We start from the raw sequence: 13,121 nt of genomic DNA, 5'->3' as shown, positions 1-13,121 counted from the left end.
GGGCACCCGGGTGGCTCAGTTGGTTGAGCATCTGACTCTTGACTTCAGCTCAGGTTGTGATCTCAGCGTTCATGAGAGCCCAGGGTGGGCTCTGCACTGATGGGGTGGAGCTTGCTTCGGATTCTCTCTCCCTCTCTCGCTGGCCCTCCCTCCCTCCCTCTCTCTCTCAAGATAGGCAAATAAACCTAAAAAAATCTTTAAAAAATAATAAAATCTTAAAGAAAAAAAGAACCTTAGGAAAGATAATAAGAAACTAATGAAATTGGTCATATATGGGGCTTGGGTGGGAACAAAATGGGAAGAATAAGGGAAGGATCAATGCTTGTCTGAGCATAACATGTATAGTTTTTATTTTGGAAACATAAATGTTTTAATTATTAAAAAATAAAATTAAATGTAGGTATAACTCTAAAATTGAATATAAACAGAAACAAATGAACCTATTTGTATTTCAAATGAACATAACTTTAGACAGAAAAAATAATCTAGGTAATTCTGAACACAGTACTTCATCTACCCTCAATGTAAAAACAGAAAAGAAATGCCACATCTTAAACCCTAATTGATTGGAAATTTCACTTTTTTAGCCTTCCACTTTAATACATGCACACTAAAAAAACTGCTTATGAAGATGTAATTTACAACCACACAATGTACACATTTAATGTATGCAATTCAATGGTGTTTAGTATATTAAGAGTTGTGCAACCATCACCATGATCAATTTAGAGCATTTTCATTGCCCCAAGGTGTTAACAACACACCCCATCCACCTTTCTCCCTCCTACCCTTAGGCAAACACTGATACACATTTTATCTCTGTACATTTTTTCTAGACATTTCATATAAATGGAACTCTACAATATGTGATCTTTTGTTATCAGCTTCTTTCATGTTATCGGCTTCTTTCATGTAGTGTTTATAATGTTTTCACGGTTCACCCATACTGTAGCAAATATCAATATTTCATTCCTTTTATTGCTGTGTAATAATATTGCATTGTGTGCATATACCACAGTTTATTTATCCATTCATCAAATTGGAATTTGGGTTGTTCCCACTCTTTTGAGAAGAAGCATTGTTCCCAATATTTATATTGTAAAATACAAGTGGTGAGAGCAGACATTCTTATTTGTTCCTAATTGCTCACTATTCACTCTGGGCCAAGTTCTACAGTGAATCCCTAAATCTCAGACCTCCTCACCCCTCCTGTCAAATGCAACTTGTTTTTGGTAAGACTTGCTTTACATACAGGTCAGTAAGAAAAATAGCCTCCAAAAGAAATAAAATGGAAAAGTGGTCAAAGACATAAATGAGAAAACAAACCAAAAAAGTGGTAAACATATACAGAAATAGTCTACCTATCTGGAAATCAGTTAAAGCAAACCAAAGCACCACATATGTTAGTCTAATTAGCAGAAATCCCAAACGTAACAAATTTATGAATAATGCTGCTATGACTATTTATGTACACGTTTTTGTGTGGGCATGTTTTCATTTCTCTTGGCTATGTACCTAGGAATGGAATTGCTCGGTCATATGGTACCTTTATGTTCAACATTTTGAGGAACTGCCAAACATTCTCTCAAAGTGGCTATCTATTCCCAAAGCACTGAATGAGGGCTCTGGTTTCTCTACATACTCACCGACACTTGCAATGGTCTTTTCTCTTTTTTTCTTTTTTCTTTTTCATTATAGCTATCAGACTGTATGTGAAGCAGCATTGCATGTGGTTTTGATGTGCATTTCCTTAATGGCTAATAACATTGAGCATCTTCTGACATACTCATTCATCATTTGTATAGATTCAGATCCTTTGCGCCTATTTGCATTTTTATTATTAAATAGTATGTGTTCTTCATATATTCTAGACATAAGTCCCTTGTCAGATATGTGAATTGTGAATATTTTCTCCCATTCTGTGGGATGTCTTTCACTTTCATGATGTTGTCCTTGGAAACACAAGGATTTTTAATTTGGATGAAGACCAGTTTATTTTTTCTTTTATCACATGTGCTTTTGGTATCATATCTAAGAAAACATTCATTGCCTAACTCTGGGTCATGAAAATGTATGCCTATTCTCTCTCCTAGGAGACTTATGGTTTTAGCTCTTACATTTAGGTCTATGATCAATTTTAGTTAATTTTTTGTTTATGGTGTAAGGGACAGGTGCAACTTAAAAAAATTTTTTTTAACATTTATTTATTTTTGAGAGACAGAGAGAGACAGAGCATGAGCAGGGGAGGGGAAGAGAGAGAGGGAGACACAGAATCTGAAGCAGGCTCCAGACTCCGAGCTGTCAGCACAGAGCCTGACACAGGGCTCAAACTCACAAACCGCCAGATCAGGACCTGAGGTGAAGTCCAACGTTCAACCGACTGAGCTACCCAGGTGCCCCAAGACAGGTGCAACTTTATTCCTTTGCATGTGAACACCCAGTTCTCCCAGCAGCATTTGTTGAAAAGATTATCTTTCTCCATTGAATTGCCTTGCTACCATTATCAAAAAATCAATTTACCATGTGAAGGGGTTTTTTTTTTTTTTTTTTTTTTTTTTTGGACTCTCAGTGCTATTTCTTTGATCTATATGTCTATTCTTGTGCCACTACCACAGTCTTGATTCCTGTAGCTTGAGTCAGTTTTAAAATCAGGAGGGGAAGCATGAATCCTCCAAGTTTGTTTTGTTTAATTTTTTGGCTTGTCTGGGTCTCTTGCATTTCCATTGGAATTTTGGAATCAGCTTGTCAATTTATTCAGAAAAGGAAGATGATGTTTTGAAGAGTTTGTATTGAATTTATAGATCGATTTGGGGAGTATTGCCACTTTAACAACATAGTCTTTCAATGCATAAACAGGGAATGTCTTTCCATTTATTTCGGTCTTCCTTAATTTCTATCAACAATGTTTTGTAGTTCCCAGAATACAGTTTTCATCTCCTTTAAGAAATTTCTTCATAGGTATCACATTCTCTTTGATGATATTATAAATTAAATTGTTTTTTAATGTCATCTTGATTTTTTCATTGCTAATATATAAAAATACAATTGATTTCTGTATATTATCTTTTATCCTTCAATTTTGCCAAACTCATTTATTAATTCGCATATCTTTTTAGTAGATCCCTTCATCTTTCCTATGTACATGATCATATTATCAGCAAGCAGAGATTATTTTATGTCTTACTTTCCAATTTGGATGACTTTTATCTTTTTTTTTTTTTTTTGTCTTGTTTAGTTGTTCTGTCTGGAACTTCCAGAGCAATGCTGAATAGAAGTGGCAAGAGCAGACATCCTTGTCTTATTCCTGATCTTAGGGGGAAAGCATTCAGCCTTAACCATTAAGTATGATGTTAGCCGTGGAATTCACATAGATTAACAAAGTATTAGGGATAACAGGCATCATGTCTGCCATTTACTTTCTCAAGGGGTGCAGAAAAAGTAACGGGGTGTGTGTGCGTGCGTGTGTGTGTGTGTGTGTGTTGTGGTGAGACAGAACACAGAGATGGTGAATGTAATAAGGTCAATGTGGTTGATAAGGACTGAAGAATTCTAGAATGACACATTCTCTAGTGTGTTTTCCCTGAGCTCTCTTTCCAACTGAAAGGACTTACTGGGTACCTCATCCATTCATTGATGCAAACCATGAATTTGAAGCCATATTCTTGGTTTGATCCTTGCTGCAAACTCAAGCCACTTCTTAGTTTTCATCTTTTATTACTTAGAGTTAAGCTGCAGGTGCCTCTTTCAATGCTACAAGTTCCAAATTTCTAGATTCTCTATTCCCTTTTGTTCCTGCCTATAAACTAACAAAGTTATGTCTGAACTCATCTATCTTGAAATAATTTGTGAAATGCAGCAAATATTAACTCATCCCCTCCCCTAAAACTGCAAGTCTAGAGGCACATCATTTGCCTTCCAAATTATTAGAGGCAGTAGTATACATTGCCATAGTATAAATGGATCACCATTTACCCTCAAAATCTTTCATATTTGACCAGTGGGAGATCTTTGAAGCTGGCTCCTATGGCCTTCTGCTTATTATTCTTTGAACACATACTTACTTTATGACAAAACTGGATATTCTAGGCTTATTTTGTACTTTCCTTGCTCCAGCCCTATCAGTCACTTATTTAACAACCCTAGTTTCTTGAATTGAAAATAGTATTGAGAAACCAAAATCTGGGAGTTTCATATGCTCATTTCTACAGAAATATCAATACTTCTAGGCCTTCTCAGCAGAAAAAGCTAAGTGATATATGTATGAATATAGACACACAAGAAAACATGTATACAAATACCTATCAACTATCTACACACCTTCCTTGAAAATCAAATGTTCATACTGATACCTCTATCTCCAATTCCAGTTTGATACTCTAGCATTTATTTTGGTCTTCCCCTGTACCATATTTGTACCTCTTTTCTCTAACAGTAAGAAACATGGCTCCTATTATCCTCAATATATTTACTTATCTGCTCAATCCCTCCATATGTAATCAGCTTTCCAAACATTCAGGCAAGATCTCTGGCTCTACCTCTTCTGGACACACAGACCACAATGACCAAGTTTCCTTTACCCTGCTGAGCACTTGAACCACATCAGCTGAGTGTCCCTATCCCAACCAAAGGAAGAGGGAAGGGACCAACTAAGTTTTTGAGGCAGTTATACTATCAAAGAAATAATAATCCTGGATAAAAATGTGTGTGATTGTTCGCATCTTAAAAAGACCCTTGGGCCCCCAACCCAAGGGTTATTTATTACCTCAGCAGATCCCAGTGTATGCTGATGGATATAGGAGTGAATGCATGGGGGTGGGGTGGGAATGCTGGGGGGTACTATTTCCTAGGAGTAATTCCCTGCTCAGCTTTAAGAATCTAAGTTTTCTGGGGGACGCCTGGGTGGCTCAGTTGGTTGAGTGTCCAACTTTGGCTCAGGTCATGATCTTGCAGTCCTTGAGTTCGAGCCCTGCATCAGGTTCTGTGCTGACAGCTCAAAGCCTGAAAACAGCTTTGGATTCTGTATCTCCCTCTCTCTCTGCCCCTTCCCCATTCATACTCTCTCTCTCAAAAATAAACATTAAAAAAAATCTAACTTTTCTTTACCTAATATGTGTATATGTGTAAATGTGTGTATTTATCTGTTTGAATGTATTATATATGCATACATATACATACTCCTATTAGGGGGAAATTATCAAATGTGTTCATTTTTGTAATTCTAAGAACAAAAATGGTTACAAACCAAGTAAAAGTAGTGGTCTATTTTTATTTTTATAATAATTTTAGTGTATTTTGTTTTCAAGATAATGTTAGCACTCTCACAAATTGACATTTAATTCTGCTTGGAGTTAATCAAGGTGTTGGTTCAGACTGGTAATTTTCTTTTCAAATTTGATATGATCCTACCAAACATATTAATGAATGGCAGTGAAAGCATTGTGCAGAATGCTATGTGCAGAAACAGTAAGCCATTCTATGTATAGTTTGGCACATAAATATATATATATCCATATTTCATTTGAAAATGGCTATTTCTCACAACTAGGAATTTATTCAAAGGATACAGGAGTGCTGATTCTTAGGGACACATGTACCCCAATGTTTATAGCAGTGCTATCAACAATAGCCAAATTATGGAAAGAGACCAAATGTCCATCAACTGATGAATGGATAAAGAAGATGTGGTATGTATATATACAATGGAATACTCCTCAGTGATGAAAAAGAATGAAATCTTGCCATCTGCAACAACGTGGATGGAACTGGACGGTATTATGCTAAGGGAAATAAGTCAGTCAGAGAAAGACAGATATCATATGTTTTTAGTCATATGTGGAATTTGGGAAATCTAACAGAAGACCATAGGGGAAGGGAAGAAACAATAAGTTAAGGAGAGGGAGACAAACCCTAAGAGACTCCTAAATACAGAAAACAAACTGAGGGTTGATGGGGAGTGGAGTGGGGGTGGGTAGGAGGGGAGGCAGGGAAAGTGGGTGATGGGAATTGAGCAGGGCACTTGTTGGGATGAGCACTGGGTATTGTATGTAAGTGATGAATCACGGGAATATACTCCTGAAGCCAAGACTACACTGTAAACACTATATGTTAGCTAACTTGACAATAAATTATTTAAAAAAAATAAAAAAGAAATGGAAAGGGCTATTTCATAATAATAGGGAAAAAGTCAGTAAACTAGAACCCAGTACAATTTCTGAAAGATTCCTGGGACATGGGCCAGACAGTTTCTTGGTGGATAACTATTTGCCACCTCTCGGGTGCCCTTGGCAATGGGTACCCTGATGAAGGAGGCTGAATCAAGAGAGGCTGCTTTGGTTGGTTGAGTTACTTTAGTCTTACATGAGAGGGTAGGAGACCATGTGATCTTGTGTTTCCCACACTTACTCTCTCTAAGCTTGAGTTTTCTTATCCATGAGATAAGAGGACTGGAGACAGCAATTCTTTGGTTTATTCCAAGTTCTTTGATTCTTCTATAATTGGGATTATTCATTTCCTTAAGTAAGATTTTCCACCTTGACCAGAAATCTTACCTTCCAAAAGGACTTGATGAACCTGAATTCCTAGCTTGCAGGAACTGAATGGAGAATTCATGCACTGTCCACGTTCTTATTTAGCTACAGCTACTTCTCAAGAGCCTCTGAAGCAATTAGTTCATAAATTGTTTAATTTCCTAATTATTCTCCTCTGCTCTGGATAACATCTGGGATTTGTAATACATAGGCGGTGTCCAGTTTTAACTTCTGATCAATTTAACTAGAGTTGGTGGTAGCTCCAGGAAAGGTGGAAGGGTAGCCACAGGCTCTGTGAGAAGGTGTGGAGCTTCCCACCATCCAGACACCTCTGCTGAAGGGGACCCCAGTCTGGCTTTGGCTTTGCTCCAGGCCCTGGGCTCAGCGTACAAGGGGTGTTGTCCCATGATACAGACATGATGTCGGGTTCACAAGGACAATCGATACAATGGCCAAGGGCCTTTGTGAGAGTGAGTTGGAGGGAGGTTTGTCCATCTTTAATATCACCACCTTGATGTTGACAGGAGACACCAGGGTGCTCTCTATATACAGGTGACGGGCTTGTCCCAGGAGAGAGAACAGTTTCAAGGAAAAGCAGCCATTATGGGGAAGGTGATGAATGTGCCATTCTAAAAACCAACCATAGTATTATACCACATGATCATCCGCCAGTTCTGAATAATTCTAACCTTAGTATGGATGCTGGTAAGCTGAAAGTGAGGAGTCAAAATGACTGCACTAGTCACTATAAACATTTCAGGTGGTAAATAGTTGATCATTGAGTTTCACGTTACTTATTCTCAAGAATATGAATGACAAATGGGTTTGGTTTGCACAAGTGACATTTTTTAGAGTGGCCTCGATTAATTTTCATTGAATACCTTGTATATTGACTCTTCACCCTGTTAACACCCTGGTTTGACTTAAGAAAAATGTAACAAGTATGCTGTTTTGTTTTGTTTTGCTTTGTTTTGCTTTGCTTGGGAGTAAATAAAGGAAAATGGATGGTTTCATAAAAAAAAAATTACCAGTATGTAATTTAGTTTGTATCAATACTTTTAAACCCAAGAAATAACTCATAAACTTTATGGAAATGATTTGTAACTGGCTATTAAACTGTCAATGCTCATATTTCTTGGTGTGAGAGTATGATGTATTGCTAAATGTCTTTCAGAGGGTAATGGATTGTGTGGGGAAATGAATTCAAGCTGACAGCTGCTGGGGCAAAGAGGGAGTTGAAATACTAATAGCGTTACCCAGATGCCAGAGGCCAGGATAACATATTTAGGCAAGTAATCATATAATGCTTTTCTTGACTGTGCCCCTTTAAATTCTAGAAGCAGTTAAGAGACAAATAGGCTTGCTGAGAATCTCTGCAAATGCAACTGTTTCTAAAGTTAAAAAGATATTTGCTGGACTATCAGTTTCATCTACATTATACGTCATACTTTGAAATGGCTTAATACAGAGGAAAATACATTAGTGATCTAACATATAAACCTCAAAACGAATTCAAACTGGAAACTTCCTTTTCTAAGTTAGTCATTTTAAATTTAGTTTTAAAAGAAGCAATGAAGTGGAGGGGTGGGATGGGAGGAAGGTAGAAGGGAGGGTTGCAAGCACTGACTTGGAGGTCTAGAAAGCTAAGTACTGGCCCTAGAGCTAGTGAGAGGATGAGCTCATCTAGGTCACTTATTAGTCTCTGCACCTGTTTACTCGGCTGAACATTAGATACCTCTAAGTACTTCCAAGATCTAAGACCTGTGGTTAGGGTCTAGAAGCCATGATTCTAAGATAAACATCTTATCCTCATCCCAACACCCTTCCTCAAGTGCATCTGCCCCACTCTCACTCTACCCTGCAACAGTACACTCCAGGCACTGCTCTCGGTTCTTAAACAATAGAATCCAGGCAGCATTCTCTGGTCCCCACCACCCCCCTTTCCTCTTTTACATTTTAATAGGTTATGGCTAATAAAGCTTTAGGTAAATAAGTCAGTGAAATGCAGTAATTTTCCCTGGACTGGCTGTGGGTATATTCAGGCATTGGATCACAAATATGCACAGCCATGAAGAAAAATTATATGTACATATATGTATTTTAAATATTTTTTTGAGAGAGAGATAGCTCAAGCGGGGCAGAGAGAGAGAGAGAGGGAGACAGAGGATCTGAAGCGGGCTCTGTGTGGACAGCAGAGAGCTGGATGTGGGGCTTGAATTCATGAACCCTGCGATCGTGAACTGAGACAAAGTTGGAAGCTCAATTGACTGAACCACCCAGGTGCCCTACATATATGTATTTAAAAAAACAAATTTAATTCTTCTTTGTAAAATGATCCTGTATTCAGACTGTTAGAGCTGTCTTAATGATATTCTATTAAGGGAAGGTGAGGGCAGTTTCCTACAGCCCCACCTTTTCATTGTTTTAAAGGGGAATTTTTAAAAAGTATTCAATAAATAAAGTGGTTTGGCAATTTTATTGATAATTACTTGTATTATCAAATATAACTAAAATGCTTTTACATAACATTTAAATGCTTTTATAAATATAGTTTGCCTGTCGTTGCCTTATTTCTTGGACTTCTATGTGCAATTGTGTGAAGATGCTTTGATTACAGAGCAGTGTACAGAGGTTTCCATTTTGTCTCTGAGTAGGAGGTTGCTATTTATGGGACTTAAAAAATTGTAGACAGATTCTAGTTTTAAAACTAAGGAAAAATCAGAGTGGTGATATCTCAAATGAACTTGAGCAGAAATTTGTTTGATTTTTATATAACTGGAAGAAAAAAATCCAGCCTCTCATATTCTCAACACCTAGGGACTGACTCTATGAGGAGAGGAACATGTTTTTCTGTCTCTTCCCTGCTGCTTATAGGGTCGGCCAGGGTAATAAGATCTTTTTACAAATTTTATATAGGATGTATTGAAGAGAAATTGTCACTGCAAAATGTTTTATTATTAAGCCTGCCGACTAGGAGTAGATGGTTCCTTTTGACTAGGAAATGACCTTTGTTTTTTTGCTTATGTGTATACGGTCCACAAAGGTTTCAAATGGAAAATAAAAGAGTATTCTAAAGGTAGAACACTAGCAACTGTGGACAGAAAATGAAAGAGTGAGGCATTAGGAGAAAAAGCAGCCAGTGAGAAATGGCTGGAGGTAGGGATGGCCCAGGGAGCATTAAGAACCATGATGTCAAGTGCAATCATCTGAATATGTTTCCATGCACTCAAGTGCAGAATCAGTGTATCTGTCCTCCCAGGGAGTACAAGCAGTCATATTATTTGGGATGGTGGAGGTGGAGCGAGGGAGTTTTCCTTACCCTCTTCAGGTTGTGTAAGAGTCTCTAAATGCTTACACAACTTAGAAAATGTGGGGATGGCCTCTGGTCTTTGGTTGGTCGATGCTGAAAACACTCTTTATTCAAGCTTGCTTGGCCTATTCAAAGGCTGGTGGCTGCCTCCTCCATAGCAGGCTTGGTACAGGTATCTTGTACCATGGTTCTTGTTATGGGTTGAATTGTGTCTCTCCCCAAAAAAGATATGTTGAGGTCCTGAGACCAATACCTCAAAATATGACCTTATTTGGAAAGAGGGTCATTGCAGATGTAATTTGTTAAGATGAGGTCATACTGAAGTAGGGTGAGCCCCTACTCCAATATGACTGGTGTCCTTATGAGAAGATGGTCATGTGAAAACAGAGACACACAATGAGAATGCCATGTGACTACAACAGCAGAGATTGCAGTTGTGTGCCTACAAACCAAGGAATGCCATGGACTGTCCGCGTTCCATCAGAAGCTAGAAAGAGGCAAGGAAGGATTCGCCTCTACAGGTTTCAGAGGGAGCATGACTCTGCTGACACCTTGATTTTCAGACTTCTGGCCTCCACAATGGTGAGAGCATAAATTCCTGCTGTTTTAAGCCAGGCAAGGCAGTTTGTGATACTTTGATGTGGCAGCCCTAGGAAATGAATACAGCTCTCCAGGCTGGGGCACTTGGCATTTGGTCCCCAGGTATCCCCACTCCATCCCCTCAAAGGTGTTTCCAGCAGGGGTGCTGCTTGGGGTAGGGTACAAATGGGCCACACTCCCTCCTTAGGCCAAAGCCTGAGCCCTCCTCCCCTTTCCTTCAGAGGCAGCCTAGTTTAGCCTCCCTCAAAGAATCCGAATCACAATAGATTCCCTGGTGGAGTCAGAGAGTAAAAAGAACTTGGGCCTTAAAACACAAGACTGGCCTTTTCTTACTGGATTGATGAAAGGGATAGAGAATTTATACTTCTCTGTTGAGGGTACAAGGATTGAAGGAAACCAATAACATCAAAAAAAACAAAAAACAAAAAACAAAAAACCCAGTGGATTTTTCCATAATAGCTTACCTTATCATGTTAGTGTACCCTGTCTTGTGCTGCTCGCAACACAATCTCAGTCCCCTCAAACCTTGAGAGGATGGTGTGAGAAACAGTGTGTACCTCTGTGTCAGAAGTACAGGGAAGTATGGCCCTCTTCTTGCACCCTGCATCATGTCATGACTGGCAACATCAGCATTCCTCTGAGAGGAAGCATGGGTGATGGAGGTATGGGCAGGACTATGAGCCACAGACAGGCACTGAGTGGCCAAGTGGCAAGGAGGTCACCTCTGCAGTTAGGAACACAATGTCCTGGAATAGCCCCCCTTTCCCAAACATGCTAGTATAAGGAGGACTTAGTCACTTGGGTTACATTTACATTTAAAGATAGACAAGGGACTACTTGAAGGACTGACTGTATGGTGAATATTTGGAAATAGAGATTTGTTTAAGGAATAGTTAACAGTCCCAAAGAGTTTAACTGCCACTTCTCCAAAGGAAAAGAAATGGAAATATACTATATAATCAAAGAGAACTGAAACAGTAATTTTCCTGAATGTAAAAGATGGTGAAACTTTTTAATATATTTCCTAAAATTTGTGAAATCACTGTCCTTGGTCTTTAAGAATAGGTTGTGAAACTGAGAAAGTGAGAACCAATGGGTTGCCAGCCTGCCTACAACAGGATGTTTAAACTCAGTGTAAGTATGAGTATTTTAAGTCTAAAATAAATACTTTGAAATAAATGAAAATATAGACACAATATTCCTATACTTAAGATGAAACAAAGCCTTAAAATTAGACCTTTTCTTTTCTTTTCTTTTCTTTTCTTTTCTTTTCTTTTCTTTTCTTTCTTTTTTGGTTTGCAGTCAAGATCAATTGTTTCTTTCTCAGAAAATATCCATTTAAAAAACCTCATTGACCTTTCAGTACCCCACTCCTCGACTAGTTAGTACCTCCTTCCTGCTGACAACCTCTGCTAACGTCACCCACCAACAGCTAGACAGGCTGTCCAGTAAGGGACTTATTCTCTGAAATTTGCTTAACTTCACTCTACAAAATATTACACATCTAGTCGAAAGTTGTTTGCCATAAAATATCTCAGAGGAGAGAAAAAGTGTGGATAAGGGGATAATGAAACAAAATTAATAACTGTTGATAAATATTAATAATTGTTAAACTTGGGTGATGGGTACATACATGGGGGACACATTATATCATTCTTTCTACTTTTGTGTATTTTTAAAGTTTCCATAATAAAAGCTTAAGCCACAATAATAAAGATGATAGCTGGTATCTTTCCACAGGAGATTGCTTAATGCCAAGTGGCAATGAATATACCAAAAGTAATTAACACATTCTAATGAGTTATACACATGTTAACGTGCACTTATTATCTTTAACTGTGACAAGTATGTATTTAGAGAGCCTTTTGGGAGTGATTCTAGTGTAGGAATGTTACTAAGTGTAGGATGAAAAAGTTTGGAGAAAAGCAAGTTCTCTAAGGGGGCTTAAATTAAATCATGATATGTAGGTCTTGAATTGTTCTGCACGTGTCCTGAAAAATTTCTCTAGTACTCACCTTGTGAAGGGGAAAACAGGAAATACTTCATATTTCAATTACTGAAATAGCTATGACATTTCTCGCCTAAGCATCTTTTTAGTGACTTGACCCTGGTGTGGTGACAAGGCCTGCTCGGTTGCCTGCAGTGGGGATGGCATGTGGGGGTGGAGGGGCCTGGCAGGAAGTCAGCAGGAGCTCAATCCCCCACTGGTGATCGCTGAAGTCAGGCTGCTACACGCCAGAAGAGGAGCTTTGCTTTGGCAGGGTATCTGAAAATGTCAGCATTATTCTCTTCTAAAACTATTTTTGCCTTTTACATTTCAATTATTCTAAAATTTTGGAAAGCATCTGAACATGGTAAAGAAACTTTATTCTGTTGCTTTGGCACTTGCTGTACTTATAGATTCCTATCTTTTTTCTTTTTTTAATGTTTATTTATTTAAGCAGGGGGAGGGGCAGAGAGAGGGAGAGAGAATCCCAAGCAGGCTCTGTATGGGACTCCATCTCATGAACCATGACAGTATGACCTGAGCTGATATTAAGAGTCATCTGTTAATTGACTGAGCCACCCAGGCACCCCTATAGATTCCCATTTCTAGTACACTATTTTTAGATTTCCTTAAAAAATTAAACACAAATAACATGGGTAGTTTAAGTGAATTTAGTGTTTCTGAAAGGTAAATGAGG

At 38.3% G+C, this 13,121-nt stretch overlaps 1 long non-coding RNA gene across 1 annotated transcript in view; it reads right to left on the bottom strand.

The window, feature by feature from the left end:
• The window catches only part of LOC116738076, a 41,756-nt gene that overhangs the window by 27,162 nt on the left and 1,473 nt on the right, over positions 1-13,121 (bottom strand). The window lies entirely within an intron of this gene.

The sequence above is a fragment of the Lynx canadensis genome, chromosome B2, assembly GCF_007474595.2.
Source record: "Lynx canadensis isolate LIC74 chromosome B2, mLynCan4.pri.v2, whole genome shotgun sequence".
NCBI lineage: Eukaryota > Metazoa > Chordata > Mammalia > Carnivora > Felidae > Lynx > Lynx canadensis.
This window is presented reverse-complemented; position numbering and strand designations above follow the sequence as displayed.